The following is a 17,176-nucleotide window of genomic DNA, read 5'->3' as shown; positions in this document are numbered from 1 at the left end:
CCACTGTGCCCAACGAACGCAGCCACTGTGCCCAACGAACGCAGCCACTGTGCCCATCTAACGCAGCCACTGTGCCCATCAAATGCAGTCACTGTGCCCATCAAACGCAGTCACTGTGCCATCAAACGCAGCCACTGTGCCCATCGAACACAGCCACTGTGCCCATCGAACGCAGCCACTGTGCCCAACGAACGCAGCCACTGTGCCCATCGAACGCAGCCACTGTACCATCAAACGCAGCAGCTCCGCCCCCCTAATCCATGCACTGGGCCCCTAATCTACACGCAGGGCGCCAGACACATGGATTTCAAGCTGTCTGCGACCTGGATGGGGTATGTGCGGATCGAATGGACGAGCTATGGGGGGGGGGGGGGGGGGCGTGCTCGCTGATCGACCAAGCGACAGGGGAGGGGAGTCAGGTGTTTTTATTGTCCCCCCCCACCCCCAAATCGAAGCACCAGCTGCCCCTGGAAAGTAGGTTGTAGGGTCTTTGATGGCGTCGTTCCCACCGGTGCGTCCCAGGAAAAAAATAAAAATAGAACACGCAGCATTTTTCCTGGAGTGGACTTTACTGGAACGCTGTGAAACGCATCAAAAACGCTCCGGAACGCACATGTCCTTATTGAAGGTTAGGAGGGGAAAACGCACAGGACTGCATGTGATGGGAGCTGGCCCTTTAAGGTTAGGAAAAAACGCACCAAAAACGCATCAAAAACGCGCTTCTGGAATGCATTTCTATGGCCTCAGTCCAGCCTGGTGGGTTCACAAGTCGCTCTTTCTGGGGGGTGCCCCGGGAGTAGGGATGCCCGGGGTTCCCCCCTTCCCCGCCTGTAGTAAGTCTGCACTCTCTGACTAGTCTCAGTGATGACTGTGATTGGCTGATGTCAGGAGGTTCCATCCCTTCCCCCCCTCGCAGCCCCTTGAACTCTCGGGGTGACAACACAGAGCGGACATTCGGGGCGGAGCTACGCGTGGTCACCGTCCGTCCTATAGAGCTGTGCAGGGGGCGGGGTTATCCGGAGAGGGGCGGGGTATTACGCCAATAGATTGGTATGTGGTGGGCGGGCTGAATGACAGCCGGTGGGCGGGGCTGGAGCGGGCTGAGTGTGGAAGACGGAAGGCGGAGAGCGGAGAGAGAGAATGGACCGACAGAGGGAGCGGGACAGGTGAGAGCCGGGGGGAGGGGAGAGAATATACCGGGGAGAGTGCGGAGAGATCCCCTCCTCCACTCCTCTGTACGGAGATCCGACATCCGGGAATGTTTCCTTTTCTACAGATACATTGTATATGGAATGTGATACTTTGTATAGATCATCTCCCCGCCCACTGAACTTCCTCCCCGCCCACTGAACTTCCTCCCCGCCCACTGAACTTCCTCCCCGCCCACTGAACTTCCTCCCCGCCCACTGATCCTCCTCCCCGCCCACTGATCCCTCCCCTCTCACTGATTCCTTCTCCCCTCCCACTCATCCTCCTCCCCTCCCACTGATTCCTTCTCCCCTCCCACTGATCCCTCCCTCCTCCCACTGAACTTCCTCCCCTCCCACTGATCCCTCTCCCCACCCACTGATCCTTCTCCCCACCCACTGATCCTTCTCCCCACCCACTGATCCTCCTCCCCGCCCACTGATCCTTCTCCCCACCCACTGATCCTTCTCCCCACCCACTGATCCTTCTCCCCACCCACTGATCCTCCTCCCCGCCCACTGATTCCTCTCCCCGCCCACTGATTCCTCTCCCCGCCCACTGATTCCTCTCCCCGCCCACTGATTCCTCTCCCCGCCCACTGATTCCTCTCCCCGCCCACTGATTCCTCTCCCCGCCCACTGATCCCTCTCCCCACCCACTGATCCCTCTCCCCTTTCATCCCACTGATCTTCCTCTCCGCCCACTTATCTAACTCCCCGCCCACTAATCTTCCTCCCCGCCCAATGATCCTTCTCTCCTCCCACTGATCCTTCCACAGATCCTCTTCCCGCCCACTGATCCTCTTCCCCTCCCACTGATCCTCTTCCCCGCCCACTGATTCCTCTCCCCGCCCACTGATTCCTCTCCCCGCCCACTGATTCCTCTCCCCGCCCACTGATTCCTCTCCCCGCCCACTGATTCCTCTCCCCGCCCACTGATCCTTCTCCCCTCCCACTGATCCTTCTCCCCTCCCACTGATCCTTCTCCTCTCCCACTGATCCTTCTCCCCTCCCACTTATCCTTCTCCCCTCCCCTCCCACTGAACCTCCTCCCCACCCACTGATCCCTCTCCCCGCCCACTGATCATTCTCCCTGCCCACTGAACCTCCTCCCCGCCCACTGATTCCTCTCCCCGCCCACTGATTCCTCTCCCCGCCCACTGATTCCTCTCCCCGCCCACTGATTCCTCTCCCCTCCCACTTATCCTTCTCCCCTCCCAGTGATCCTTCTCCCCTCCCCTCCCACTGAACCTCCTCCCCACCCACTGATCCCTCTCCCCACCCACTGATCATTCTCCCTGCCCACTGATCCGCCTCCCCATCCACTGATTCCTCTCCCCGCCCACTAATTTTGTTCCCCGCCCATTGATCCTCCTCTCCGTCCACTGAGATCTCCTCCAATCAGAGTGACCCTGGCTCCTCCCCCCATCATGCGTCTCTCAGTCCCCACGCCACGTCCCTCAGTCCCTACTACATGTCCCGATTTGGAAAGGACTAAGAGTGATAGGAGGTCCTGTCCCCATTCCGCGTCCCTCGGTCCCCACTCCGCGTCCCTCGGTCCCCACTCCGCGTCCCTCGGTCCCCATTCCGCGTCCCTCGGTCCCCACTCCACGTTCCTCTGTGCAATCCGAACATCAAATCTCTACACGTGTGTCACCTATCATCCATCATCTTCATTATCCTCATTATCCTTCTTCATCCTCCTCATTCATCATCATCCATTATACATCATCCTCATCATACTCATATCATCTATTATTATCCATCATTGTCATCTGTAGTCGGCTGTACACAGCACTGGGGGGGTCCCCACACTGACCTCCCCTCCTGCATCTACATAAGCCCAAAGGAGGAGGAAGGGAGTTTCCCCTAATTAACCCTGTCTGTACTGTGCTGGCAGATCTCATGATCAGCTAGACGCACACACTATCTGTCCTGACAAAGGGTCCCCATTGGGCACATTCTCAGGTGATTTCAGAAATGAGCAGTTTTGTTTTAGCCAATGGAAAGCCAGTTACCAGGAGAGGAAAAAGACGCATCACATGTATTTAGACCCGTCACTGAAAGGGAAAAATTCTCCACATTCTGTCATGTTACATCCAAAAACTTAAATATATTTTATTGGGATTTTATGTGATGGACCAACACAAAGTGGCCCATAACTGTGAAGTGGAAGGAAAATAATAAATGGTTTTCAACATTTCTTACAAATAAATATGTGAAAAGTGTGTGGGGGGGGGGGCATTTGTATTCAGCCCCCTTTACTCTGATAACTAAAATCTAGTAGAACCAATTGCCTTCAGAAGTCACCTAATTAGTAAATAGAGTCCACCTGTGTGTCATTTAATCTCAGTATAAATACAGATGTTCTGTGAGGTCCTCAGAGGTTTGTTAGAGATAATCAGCATCATGAAGGCCAAGGAACACACCAGACAGGTCAGGGATAAAGTTGTGGAGAAGTATAAAGCAGGGTTAGGTTATAAAAAAATCTCCCAAGCTTTGAACATTTAAAAGGAGCTCTGTTCAATCCATGATCTGAAAATGTAAAGAGTATGGCACAACTGCAAACCTACCAAGACATGGCCGTCCACCTAAACTGACCGGGCCGGGCAAGGAGAGCATTCATCAGAAAAACAGCCAAGAGGCCCATGGTAACTCTGGAGGAGCTGCAGAGATCCACAGCTCAGGGGGGAGAATCTGTCCACAGGACAACTATTAGTGGTCTCTCCACAAATCTGCCCTTTATGGAAGAGTGACAAGAAGAAAGACATTGGAGAAAGAAAGACATAAGAAGTCCTGTTTGCAGTTTGTGAGAAGCCATGTGGGGGAGGGGACACAGCAAACATGTGGGGAGTGGGACACAGCAAACATGTGGAAGAAGGTGCTCTGGTCACATGACACCAAAATTTAACTTTTTGGCCTAAAAGCAAAACACTATGGCCCGGATTCACAAAGCACTTACGCCGACGTAAGTAAAATGTGTGCGCCGTCGTATCTGTGCGCCGGACCCACAAACTAAGATGCGCCTAAAAACAGGCTTCATCCCGCCGACGTAACTTGCCTACGCCGGCGTAGGGTCGGCGCACATTTAGGCTGGACACATGGTGCTGCTCCCATTGATTACCCATTCAAATATGCAAATGAGGGAAATACGGCGATTCACGAACATACGTGCGCCTGACGCAGTGCGCGGAAGTTGTACATCCGGCGTAAAGTTATTCCCCATAAAGGAGGTGTAACTCAGCAGCAGACATGCAAAGGTCTGCACCAGGGAACACAAGCCGGCGTATTTTACGTTGGACGTGTCTGGCTGGGCGCAGGTTACGTTCACGCCGTACGCAGTGATCCGGCGTATTTTAGACAGTTGTTCCGACATGGTTGTGAGCATGGGGATGCATCCACGTCTCGGCGCATGCGCAGTTCGTGATACGTATCTGGCGCTCGGCCCATATTTTGCATGGGTCACGCCCACTTCCACCTACGCCGGCGTACGCCTTCGAAACCCAGGGCAGTGTAGGGAGCACTGGCTTGGTGAATTCCATGCTTGCCTCTCTGCGTTTGGCGTAGCGTATATTGTTTGCGTTACGGCGGCGTAATGTGCGCCCGCTCTCTGTGAATCTGGCCCTATGTGTGGGGAAAACTAACACTGCACATCACCCTGAACCCACCATCCCCACCGTGAAACATGGTGGTGGCAGCATCATCATGTGGTGGGGATGCTTTTCTTCAGCAGGGACAGGGAAGCTGGTCAGAGTTGATGGGAAGATGGATGGAGACAAATACAGGACAATCTTAGAAGAAAACCTGTTTTCTTCTAAGATTCTGCAAAAGATTCTGCAAAAGACTTGAGACCGGGGCGGAGGTTCACCTTCCAGCAGGACAACGACCCTAAAGATACAGCCAGAGCTACAATGGAATGGTTTAGATCAAAGCATATTCATGGGTTAGAATGGCCCAGTCACAGTCCAGACCTAAATCCCATTGAGAATCTGTGGGAAGACTTGAAAATTGCTGATCACAGACGCTCTCCATCCAATCTGACAGAACTTGAGATATTTTACAAAGAAGAAGAATGAGGAGAAATGTTCCTCTCTAGATGTGCAAAGCTGGTAGAGACCCCCCAAAAAAACTTGCAGCTGTAATTGCAGAGAAAGGAGGTTCTACAAAGTATTGACTCCGGGGGGCGCCATACAAATGCCCCCCACACTTTTCACATATTTAGTTGTAAAAAAAAAATGAAAACCATTTATCATTTTCCTTCCACAATTATGTGACACTTTGTGTTGGTCCATCACATGAAATCCCAATAAAATACATTTACGTTTTGGGCTGTAACATGAGAAAATGTGGGAAATCTCAAGGGGTATGAATACTTTTTCCAGGCACTGTATTCGCTCTGTATCTCTGTGTATCTTGGAACAATTCCCTGTATTTCCTGTTTTTCCTCATTTTGTTACAATGAAACAATTTGAAGTATCAGATTTCATCCCAATAGATATAAACGATCGAGGAATGTCAATCTCTGATCCCTTGTAGTTTGGTGATCGGCGGTCTGCCGATGATCTGACATTGGATGCGTTGTATCTGGTGATGAGGGACGGATCGTTGTGTGGAATGTTGGAATGGCACAGGCTGGCACAGGCTGGTTGGCACCCGTTGCAGGAGACGAGATGCTGCATGTCTCGGATTGTTCATGCCGATCGCGCTGAGATCTTCGGTGGGAGTCGATGTCTGATGAGGATTTATTCCTCGGATCCTCCTAGGATCACAATGAGGGATCACATGAGCTGATCTGGATTCAGTGATAAGGTGCACATGATCATTCCATCACATCTCGCGGATTATAACGCTGTGCGCATGATTGTCATTTAACCATTGCTGGGCCATGAGGACACTTCCATTCAGAGGTCTCAAGTCTTTGCAGCACTGCAGTCTCTTCCAGGGCCAGCTTCGCCGCCGCCGTCACCCGCTGCCTGACCCGCCACTAAGATGGTATAAGTGACGGTCAGACAATGAGCGGGTGGGGGTGCTGGTTAAATGCCACCGGGGGGTTACAGTGGCTGCCTTTGATGGGCACAGTGGCTGCCTTTGATGGGCACAGTGGCTGCAATTGATGAGCTCAATGGCTGCATTTTATGGGCACAGTGAGGCTGCATCTGATGGGGCACAGTGGCTGCATTTGATGGGCACAGTGGCTGCATTTGATGGGCACAGTGGCTGCATTTGATGGGCACAGTGAGGCTGAATTTGATGGGCACAGTGAGGCTGAATTTGATGGGCACAGTGAGGCTGAATTTGATGGGCACAATGAGAGTGCATTTGATGGGCACAGTGAGGCTGAATTTGATGGGCACAGGGAGAGTGCATTTGATGGGCACAGGGAGAGTGCATTTGATGGGCACAGTGGCTGCATTTGATGGGCACAGTGAGGCTGCATTTTATGGGCACAGTTGTTGCACTTGATGGGCACAGTGGCTGCATTTTATGGGCACAGTTGCTGCATTTGATGGGTACAGTTGTTGCACTTGATGGGCACAGTGGCTGCATTTGATGGGCACAGTTGCTGCACTTTATAGGCACAGTGGCTGCATTTGAAAAAAAACAAAACACAATACATGACCATTTTTTTGGGGTAAATTATAAGAGTTGTTACGCCGCATAAATAGATACCAAACATGTCACGCTTTAAAATTGGGCCACGCCCATGTAACAGCGACAAATAACGTAAATTTTACTAACCACAGGCGACGATTTAAAAGCCTTTACAGGTTACCACTTAAGATTTACAGAGGAGGTCTGGTGCTGGAATTACTGCCCATCATCTGAGGTTCACAGTGATACCTCACATATGGGATGATTGCGGTTTCATTGGGAGGATCTCTGCCCCATCATTGGTGTCACTGGGAGGAATTCTGCCCCATCATTGGGAGGAATTCTGCCCCATCATTGGGAGGAATTCTGCCCCATCATTGGGAGGAATTCTGCCCTATCATTGGGAGGAATTCTGCCCCATCATTGGGAGGAATTCTGCCCCATCATTGGGAGGAATTCTGCCCCATCATTGGGAGGAATTCTGCCCCATCATTGGGAGGAATTCTGCCCCATCACTGGGAGGAATTCTGCCCCATCACTGGGAGGAATTCTGCCCCATCACTGGGAGGAATTCTGCCCCGTCATTGGGAGGAATTCTGCCCCGTCATTGGGAGGAATTCTGCCCCATCATTGGGAGGAATTCTGCCCCATCATTGGGAGGAATTCTGCCCCATCATTGGGAGGAATTCTGTCCCATCATTGGGGGAATTCTGCCCCATCACTGGGAGGAATTCTGCCCCATCACTGGGAGGAATTCTGCCCCATCACTGGGAGGAATTCTGCCCCATCACTGGGAGGAATTCTGCCCCATCATTGGGAGGAATTCTGCCCCATCACTGGGAGGAATTCTGCCCCATCACTGGGAGGAATTCTGCCCCATCATTGGGAGGAATTCTGCCCCATCATTGGGAGGAATTCTGCCCCATCACTGGGAGGAATTCTGCCCCATCACTGGGAGGAATTCTGCCCCATCACTGGGAGGAATTCTGCCCCATCACTGGGAGGAATTCTGCCCCATCATTGGGAGGAATTCTGCCCCATCATTGGGGTCATTGGGAGGAATTCTTCCCCATCATTGGGAGGAATTCTGCCCCATCACTGGGAGGAATTCTGCCCCATCATTGGGGTCATTGGGAAGAAAATTCTGCCCCATCATTGGTGCCAATGAATAAAAAAGCACCCCATGGGCCAGATAAAATCAAGCAAAGGGCCACATCATTGGTGTCATTGGGAGGAATTCTGCCCCATCATTGGGAGGAATTCTGCCCCATCATTGGGAGGAATTCTGCCCCATCATTGGGAGGAATTCTGCCCCATCATTGGGAGGAATTCTGCCCCATCATTGGGAGGAATTCTGCCCCATCATTGGGAGGAATTCTGCCCCATCACTGGGAGGAATTCTGCCCCATCACTGGGAGGAATTCTGCCCCATCATTGGGAGGAATTCTGCCCCATCACTGGGAGAAATTCTGCCCCATCATTGGGAGGAATTCTGCCCCATCACTGGGAGAAATTCTGCCCCATCACTGGGAGGAATTCTGCCCCATCATTGGGAGGAATTCTGCCTCATTGGGAGGAATTCTGTCCCATCATTGGGAGGAATTCTGCCCCATCACTGGGAGGAATTCTGCCCCATCACTGGTGCCCCATCACTGGGAGGAATTCTGCCCCATCATTGGGGTCATTGGGAGGAATTCTTCCCCATCATTGGGGTCATTGGGAGGAATTCTGCCCCATCATTGGGGTCATTGGGAGGAATTCTGCCCCATCATTGGGGTCATTGGGAGGAATTCTTCCCCATCATTGGGAGGAATTCTGCCCCATCATTGGGAGGAATTCTGCCCCATCACTGGGAGGAATTCTGCCCCATCACTGGGAGGAATTCTGCCCCATCATTGGGAGGAATTCTGCCCCATCACTGGGAGAAATTCTGCCCCATCATTGGGAGGAATTCTGCCCCATCATTGGGAGAAATTCTGCCCCATCATTGGGAGGAATTCTGCCCCATCATTGGGAGAAATTCTGCCCCATCATTGGGAGGAATTCTGCCCCATCATTGGGAGGAATTCTGCCTCATTGGGAGGAATTCTGTCCCATCATTGGGAGGAATTCTGCCCCATCACTGGGAGGAATTCTGCCCCATCACTGGTGCCCCATCACTGGGAGGAATTCTGCCCCATCATTGGGGTCATTGGGAGGAATTCTTCCCCATCATTGGGGTCATTGGGAGGAATTCTGCCCCATCATTGGGGTCATTGGGAGGAATTCTGCCCCATCATTGAAGTCATTGGGAGGAATTCTTCCCCATCATTGGGAGGAATTCTGCCCCATCATTGGGAGGAATTCTGCCCCATCATTGGTGCCAATGAATAAAAAAGCACCCCATGGGCCAGATAAAATCAAGCAAAGGGCCACATCATTGGTGTCATTGGGAGGAATTCTGCCCCATCATTGGTGCCAATAAATAAAAAAAGCACCCCAGGGGCCGCAGTTTGGAGACCACTGCTCCAGAGTGACGCAGGGGTCTCAAACTGGTGGCTCTCCAGCTGTTGTGAAACTACAATTCCCATGAGGCATTGCAAGGCTGACAGTTACAAGCCTGACTCCTCCCACAGGCAGAGACATGATGGGACTTGTAGTTTCACAACAGCTGGAGGGCCACCAGTTTGCGACCCCCCCCCCCCACTTTTCCCAGCTAGGGTGACAAAATTTCCAAACTACCATTCAGGGACACTCTCCCTTCCCAAACATCAGCTTGTGCTCTATAACAAATCACAGCACAGTGATTGGACACAAGGGGCGGGATTTATGATTTCTCCAATCACAAGCAGGGGGCGGGGACTGTGCTCCTCCAGTCATTCCCGGCCATGACAAGTACTGTCAGTGAGTAATAGACCTGACTCTGCTTCTTCCTGTAGGTCGCACTTTCACTTTCCTCCTGGTGGTTTCCGTCAGACGGTCTAATACTTTCACTTTCATAGTTTGAAGGCTTTCATTTCATTTCATTTCCATTCTGAAGGACGAGACAAAACCACTGAATTTCATTTTCAAAGCTAATGGGGGGGGGGGGGGGGGTAAATATTGAGTAACCTCCGCTCTCCAGACGCCTTTAGCGGCATGACCCGAGATAGAAACGGCACAGCTTGCCCTCTCTAACTCCGGCGCATGCGCAGAAGACATCACCCTACGGCGATTTGCAAACATCTAGACCGTGAAGGTCTGGGAGATATTTCTTGTACCTACGGGTGAGTCTTCATCTAGGCTTTCCTGTAGGCTAAAGTGGCTGTAAAGGTTTTACGACCACTTTAACCACTGAAGACCCGGACCAATATGCAGCTAAAGGACCAGGCCCCTTTTTTGCGATTCGGCACTGCGTCGCTTTAATTGACAATTGCGCGGTCGTGCCCTTTGGGCTGCTTTTGCTAATTTCCCTGTCTCATAACTCGGGGCTCGGCAAAATCTGGGCGCCAGGTCGCAATTGCGACAAGAAATTGTGACCTGGCTCCCGCCGGTAATTGAGGCCGCGGCTTTGCGGCCTACAAAGCCGCGGCCTCAATTACCGGCCGTTGCGGGCCCGCCGCGATAGCGCGGCGGGGGAGGTGGGGGCGTTCGGAGGCACAGGATCCTGTCTCTCCCTGCGCCCCCACCTCCCCCGCCTGGCGCCATCTGGTGGTGGCCATTGGCATTACAAGTAAAACACAGTAATGTGTAATTTTTCACTGTTTTCACTGCCATCTCATTCCCTCTAATTAGAACCCCCAAACATTATATATATTTTTTATTCTAACACCCTAGAGAATAAAATGGCGGTCGTTTCAATACTTTCTGTCGGGCCGTATTTGCGCAGCGGTCTTACAAGCGCACTTTTTTTGGGAAAAAATACACTTGTTTTAATTTAAAAATAAGACAGTAAATAGTAAAGTTATCCCAATTTTTTTTTATATTATGAAAGATAATGTTACGCCGAGTAAATTGATACCCAACATGTCACGCTTCAAAATTGCGCCCGCTCGTGGAATGCCGACAAACTTTTTACCTTTTAAAATCTCCATAGGAGACGTTTAAAAAATTCTACAGGTTGCATGTTTTGAGTTACATAGTGGGGCCAGGGCTAGAATTATTGCTCTCGCTCTAACAATCGCGGCGATACCTCACATGTGTGGTTTGAATACCATTTTGATATGTGGGCGCTGCTCACGTATGTGTTCGCTTCTGCGCGCGAGCTCGGCAGGACGGGGCGCGTTTTCCGGCTCCTAACTTTTTTAGTTGGCTCCTAGATTCCAAGCAAATTTGTCAAACCCTGTCATAACTTGCTCCTGAGCATGCAAGTTTTTTTCCCCCTCGTTAAAGCGAGAACAATGCTATTTTTTTAATTGGTCGTGAAAAACGGTCGCTTGTAGGCTCCAGAGCATTTTTCTTGACGAGAAAAATGCCCGATTTTTTTTTATTTATTTTTTTAGAACATGCTCTATTTTTTCTCGTCGTTTTTCACGTCGTTCTTTTTCATGCCGTGAGAAACGGTCGTGTGTAGGCTTTAACGAGGGGGAATAAAACGTGCAAGTTGCGAGACGGGGAAATTAGCAAAAGCAGCCCAAAGGGTGGCGCCATTCGAATGGAACTTCCCCTTTATAGTGCCGTCGTACGTGTTGTACGTCACCGTGCTTTGCTAGAGCATTTTTTATCACGATCGTGTGTAGGCAAGGCGGGCAGAGAGGAATCACGTCAAGAAAAACGTCGTTTTTTTTTCTTCATGACATGAATAGCGGTCGTGTGTAGGCGGCATTAGGATATGATTCCAGTGTTAGCTACATGCCGACCAGTCCCACCCCCCCTACAGTTAGAACACACCCAGGGAACATAATTAACCCCTTCCTCGCCCCCTGGTGTTAACCCCTTCCCTGCCAGTGGCATTTTTATAGTAATCAATGGGGTAGATTCAGGTAGCTACGCTATAAGTTACGGCGGCGCAGCGTAGTGTATTTACGCTACGCCTCCGCAACTTACAGGAGCAAGTGCAGTATTCACAAAGCACTTGCTCCGTAAGTCGCGGCGGCGTAGCGTAAATGGGGCCGGCGTAAGCGCGCGTAATTCAAATGGGGAAGGGGGGCGTGTTTTATGGTAATATGTGATGACCTGACGTGTACATATCCCAGTGTGCATTACTTCCAAGTACGGCGTAACGACGTATTGGTTTCGACGTGAACGTAAATTACGTCCAGCCCTATTTGCGAACGACTTACGCAAACGACGTAAATAATTCAAATTTCGAAGCGGGAACGACGTCCATACTTAACATTGGCTGCGCCTCCTAATAGCAGGAGCAGCCTTACGCCGAAAAAGCCTTAACGCAAACGACGTAAAAAACGAACGCCGGGCGCACGTACGTTTGTGAATCGGCGTATCTAGGAAATTAGCATATTCTACGCCGACAACAACGGAAGCGCCCCTAGCGGCCAAAGTTATATTGCACACAATTCTACGCCGCCGCAATCAAGTTACGTCGGTGGAGGAAGCCTATTTTTTCAGCGTAACTGCCTTTGTGAGTCGGCGTAAAGATACGCGGGCGCGGAATTCAAATTACGGCGGCGTATGTGAATCTACCCCAATGCATTTTTATAGCACTGATCGCTATAAAAATGCCAATGGTCCCAAAAATGTGTCAAAAGTGTTCGAAGTTTCCGCCATAATGTCGCAGTACCGAAAAAAATCGCTGATCGCCGCCATTACTAGTAAAAAAAAAATATTAATAAAAAAGCCATAAAACTATCCCCTATTTTGTAAATGCTATAACTTTTGCGCAAACCAATCAATAAACGCTTATTACAATTTTAATTTTTTTTATGAAAAATAGGTAGAAGAATACGTATCGGCCTAAAACATTTTTTTTATATATTTTTGGGGGATATTTTTTTATGGTAAAAAGTAAAAAATATTATTTTTTTTCAAAATTGACGCTCTATTTTTGTTTATAGCGCAAAAACTAAAAACCGCAGAGGTGATCAAATACCACCAAAAGAACGCTCTATTTGTGGGGGAAAAAGGACGCCAATTTTGTTCGGGAGCCACGTCGCACGACCGCGCAATTGTCAGTTAAAGCGACGCAGCGCCGAATCGCAAAAAGTGCTCTGGTCTTTGACCAGCAATATGGTCCGGGGCTTAAGTGGTTAATGTGTCCTGACTTTGGCCCCTTTCACACGGGGCGGATCAGTAATGATTCGCCCCGTGAACCTCCGCTTGCTCAGCGGGGATCGCTCCGTTGACCCCCTGCTGAGCTGGCGGATGACAGGGCGGTCCCCGCACACCCTGTCTTTTCTCCGCTCTCCCCTATGGGGGATCGGATGAACACGGCCCGTCTGTCCGTGTTCACCCGATCCGATCCGCCAGACGGATGGAAAAGTAGGTTTTTCCTCCGTCACACTTTGGCGGATCGGAGCGGGTCGGATGTCAGCGGGCATGTCACCGCTGACATCCGCGGCTCCGTAGAGGAGCACGGAGCGCCCGTGTGAAAGAGCCCTTTGTGTTGTAGTCAGACTTGTTCTGGAGGAGTCGGTTCTCTTCGTGGTCTCGGCTAAAAGTGGACCTGTTACTTTTCTGAAGTCTGAAGAACGTCGGGGGGGGGGGGGGATTCCATTCCACCGTCTACAGAGAAATGTTCTTCATACTTTAGGTTGATTTTGTAATCTGTTACGCGGTAAAGAGAAATTGCCACACAGGTGGAAATCCCCGTCTGCTGATTACTTTGGCCTTCAGGCATTTGGCTGGGAAGGCGAAATTCAGAACTTGTCATATCTGATCATAAAGGAATCTCCATTGTCTGGATAGTAGAGAGACTTTGGCCCGGATTCACAAAGCACTTACGCCGACGTATAACACGTTACGCAAATGTGCGCCGGCGTATGTGTGCGGCAGACCCACGAACCAACATGCGCCTAAAAACAGGCTACACCCCGCCGACGTAGCTTGCACACGCCGGCGTAGGGTGGGCGCACATATGGGCTGGGCGCATGGTGCCGCTCCCATTGATTAGCCATTCAAACATGCAAATGAGGGAAATACGCCGATTCACGAACGTGCGTGTGCCCGGCGCAGGCTACGCGAGATGCGCGTAAGTTGTACGTCCGGCGTGAAGTTATTCCCCATAAAGGAGGTGCAACCTGGCAACAGACATGCACAGGTCTGCACCAGGGAACACAAGCCGGCGTATTGTGCGTTGGACGTGTGTCTGGCTGGGCGTACGTTATGTTCACGGCGTACTCGGTGATCCGGCGTAGCTTAGGCAGTTGTGCCGGTGACTTGTCGGTATGGTTCCCCTATCCAGATGGTTCCTGTAAGGACTGCGCAGGCGCAATCCTTGCCGACAGAAATCTCCAAACCTCGACCGGCATCCAGGCTCATTCCTTAACATCCCCGTGGATTGGAGGATGTTAAAAAAAGAGCCAGTAGGCCGAGCGAGCGAAGCGAGGACGTGAGGCCGACTGTCCACTTTCCTCAAATTCCACGTCGCCCTGGATGCCGGCCAAGGTTCGGAGCTTTCCGTCGGCAAGGATTGCGCCTGCGTAGTCCTTACAGGAGCCATCTGGATAGCCGGAACCATATTGGCAGATCACCGGCGTGGTTGTGAGCAGGCGCAGGGGGGTGCTGTGCATGCGTCCACGTCACGGCGCATGCGCAGTTCGTGATACGTACCTGTCTGGCGCTCGGCCCATCATTTGCATGGGGTCACGCCTAGGGGTGCAACGGATCACAGTTGATCCGTGATCCGAACGGGTCACCCCCTTCGAATCGGAATACACTGTGATCCGTGGATTGCCGCGGCTCCGGAGCTAGGCCGAAGCCGCGGCCTTTCCTAATGTTATGTCCGCGGCTCCGGAGCTAGGCCGAAGCCGCTGCCTTTCCTAACGTTATGGCCGCGGCTTCGGCCCACCTCCGGAGCCGCGGCCATAACGCTAGGAAAGGCCGCGGCTTCGGCCTAGCTTCGGAGCCGCAGGAATAACATTAGAAAAGGCCGCGGCTTCGGCCTAGCTCCGGAGCCGCGGCCATCTTGGTACACCCGGCGGCGGCCCTCCTCTGTTTACACCCACAGAGAAGGAGCCCGCACTCGTGGGACACACGCTGGGAGTGCCTGTACTGCCCGAGGGGGGGGTCTCTTGCCCTGAGAGGAGGAGGGGGGGTCTCTTGCCCTGAGAGGAGGGGGGGTCTCTTGCCCTGAGCCCTGAGGCAAGAGACCGAGGGGGTACTATAGTTGGTGGGGGGGGTGAACAGTGGGGGGGGGATGTGTATATTACAGTGGGGGAGAATTATTATTATTTTTTTGCCGATCCGATCCGTGACTCCTGATCCGATGAACGATCCGAACCGTGAGTTTTTTGATCCGTTGCACCCCCTAGTCACGCCTCATTTGCATGGGCTCACGCCCACTTCCACCTACGCCGGCGTGCGCCTTCGAAACCCACGCCACGCTGGCGCAGCGTTGGGAGCACTGGCTTGCTGAATGCAATGCTTGCCTCTCCACGCTACGTTGGCGTGGCATACGGTGTTTGCTCTACGGCGGCGTAATGTGCGCCTTGCTCTCTGTGAATCTGGGCCTTTGAGGTTCTACAAGAGTGGGGGAGCCCCGGACTGCCAAAGTATACAATCATTTGATGGAAAGTCAGTAGGTCAAATTTATATATGAATCTACTGCAGCCCTCAAATTTTCCACTCGCCTGCTCGCATTTTGTGAGTGGAAAATTGTTTCTGGGGAGGAGCTGTGAGTGGGGGGGGGGGGGGGGAAGGGAGCGCGGGTACCGCCGGCATGCAGGGATTGATCGGGAGCCTTTCTTCCATCGATCACCCCGGGGAAGAGAAAAGCCACGGGATTACAGAGCTGATAACCCGCTATCATGCCGCGTACACACGATCATTTTTCAGCATGAAAAAAAACGCAGTTTTTCAGCATGTTGAAAAAACAACGTTCTTCCAACTTCATCATTAAAACGACGTTGCCCACACCATCGTTTTAAAAAAATGATCTAGCAAAGCGCGGTGACGTACAACACATACGACGGCACTCTAAAGGGGAAGTTCCATTCGCCTTTGGGCTGCTTTAGCTGATATCGTGTTAGTAAAAGACGATTCGCGCTTTTCTGTCTGTTACAGCGTGATGAATGTGCTTACTCCATTATGAACACTAGTTTTACCAGAACGAGCGCTCCCGTCTCATAACTTGCTTCTGAGCATGCGCGGGTTTTTAACATCGTTTTAGCCCACACACGATCATTTTTTACAACCCGAAAAACGACATTGTTTAAAACGACGTTAAAAAATGCAGCATGTTCGATTTTTTTTTTTTTTTTTTTTTTCGTTTTTCAGAACCTGAAAAATGATGTGATGCCCACACACCATCATTTTAAATGACGTTTTTTTCATGCCGAAAAATTATCGTGTGTACGCGGCATTACAGCTGACTTTACATTGCAACTGCCTCCGCTCCTCTCGCGGTTACACACAGCCCCTCCTCCTGACCCCGCGCCCGTATCAAATAGACAGAACACGTCCCAGCAATGGACTGGCATTCTGTCAATCTGATACAGGCACGGGTTCAGGAGGCGGGGCTGTGTGTAACCACGAGTGGAGCGGTGGCAATTGCAATGTGAAGTCAGCTGTAACAGAGGGCTATCTGATCTGTAATCCCGCGGCTTTTCTCTTCCCCGGGGTGATTGATGGGGGAATGGCTCCCGATCAACCCCCGCATACCCTCGGTACCTGCGCTCCCCCCCCCCCCCACTCCCAGCTCCTCTTCCCATGCACAGGTGAGCAGAGGCTACAATGGTGGGCACAGTGAGTAAAGACTGCAATGGTGGGCACAGTGAGTAAAGGCTGCAATGGTGGGCACAGTGAGCAGAGGCTGCAATGGTGGGCTTAGTGAGTAAAGGCTGCAATGGTGGGCGCAGTGAGCTGAGGCCGCAATGGTGGGCGCAGTGAGCTGAGGCCGCAATGGTGGGGACAGTGAGCAGAGGCTGCAGTGGTGGGCACAGTAAGTAAAGACCGCAATGGTGGGCGCAGTGAGCAGAGGCTGCAATGGTGGGCACAGTGAGCAGAGGCTGCAATGGTGGGCACAGTGAGCAGAGGCTGCAATGGTGGGCACAGTGAGCAAAGGCCGCAATGGTGGGCACAGTGAGCAGAGGCCGTAATGGTGGGCACAGTAAGCAGAGGCTACAATGATGGGCACAGGTGTGGCTGCACTGATAAAGTTTGTAACTTAATTCTGCATAAAACATGTAAGTGTCATTTCATGAGATAGTTTATGAGGGCGTGTTTAGGGGCGGAATTAGGGGTGGTGCAGGGTAGGGATTGGTTGGGTCAACTGGTGGCGAGTAACCCTTAAGGCCTGGCTAGTATCTCAGGACTTGAAATTT

The 17,176-nt window shown here is 51.7% G+C and overlaps 1 protein-coding gene across 1 annotated transcript in view; it reads left to right on the top strand.

Moving 5' to 3' along the window:
- The first annotated feature begins 1,085 nt into the window (after positions 1 to 1,085).
- The window catches only part of LOC120946665 (tetratricopeptide repeat protein 31-like), a 121,529-nt gene continuing 105,438 nt past the window's right edge, over positions 1,086 to 17,176 (top strand). Inside the window, exon 1 of the mRNA XM_040361281.1 lies at positions 1,086 to 1,166. The gene's annotated coding sequence lies outside the window, so the exon portion shown is untranslated. The remainder of the gene's footprint in view (positions 1,167 to 17,176) is intronic.

Source organism: Rana temporaria, chromosome 8 (assembly GCF_905171775.1).
Source record: "Rana temporaria chromosome 8, aRanTem1.1, whole genome shotgun sequence".
Lineage (NCBI taxonomy): Eukaryota > Metazoa > Chordata > Amphibia > Anura > Ranidae > Rana > Rana temporaria.
This window is presented reverse-complemented; position numbering and strand designations above follow the sequence as displayed.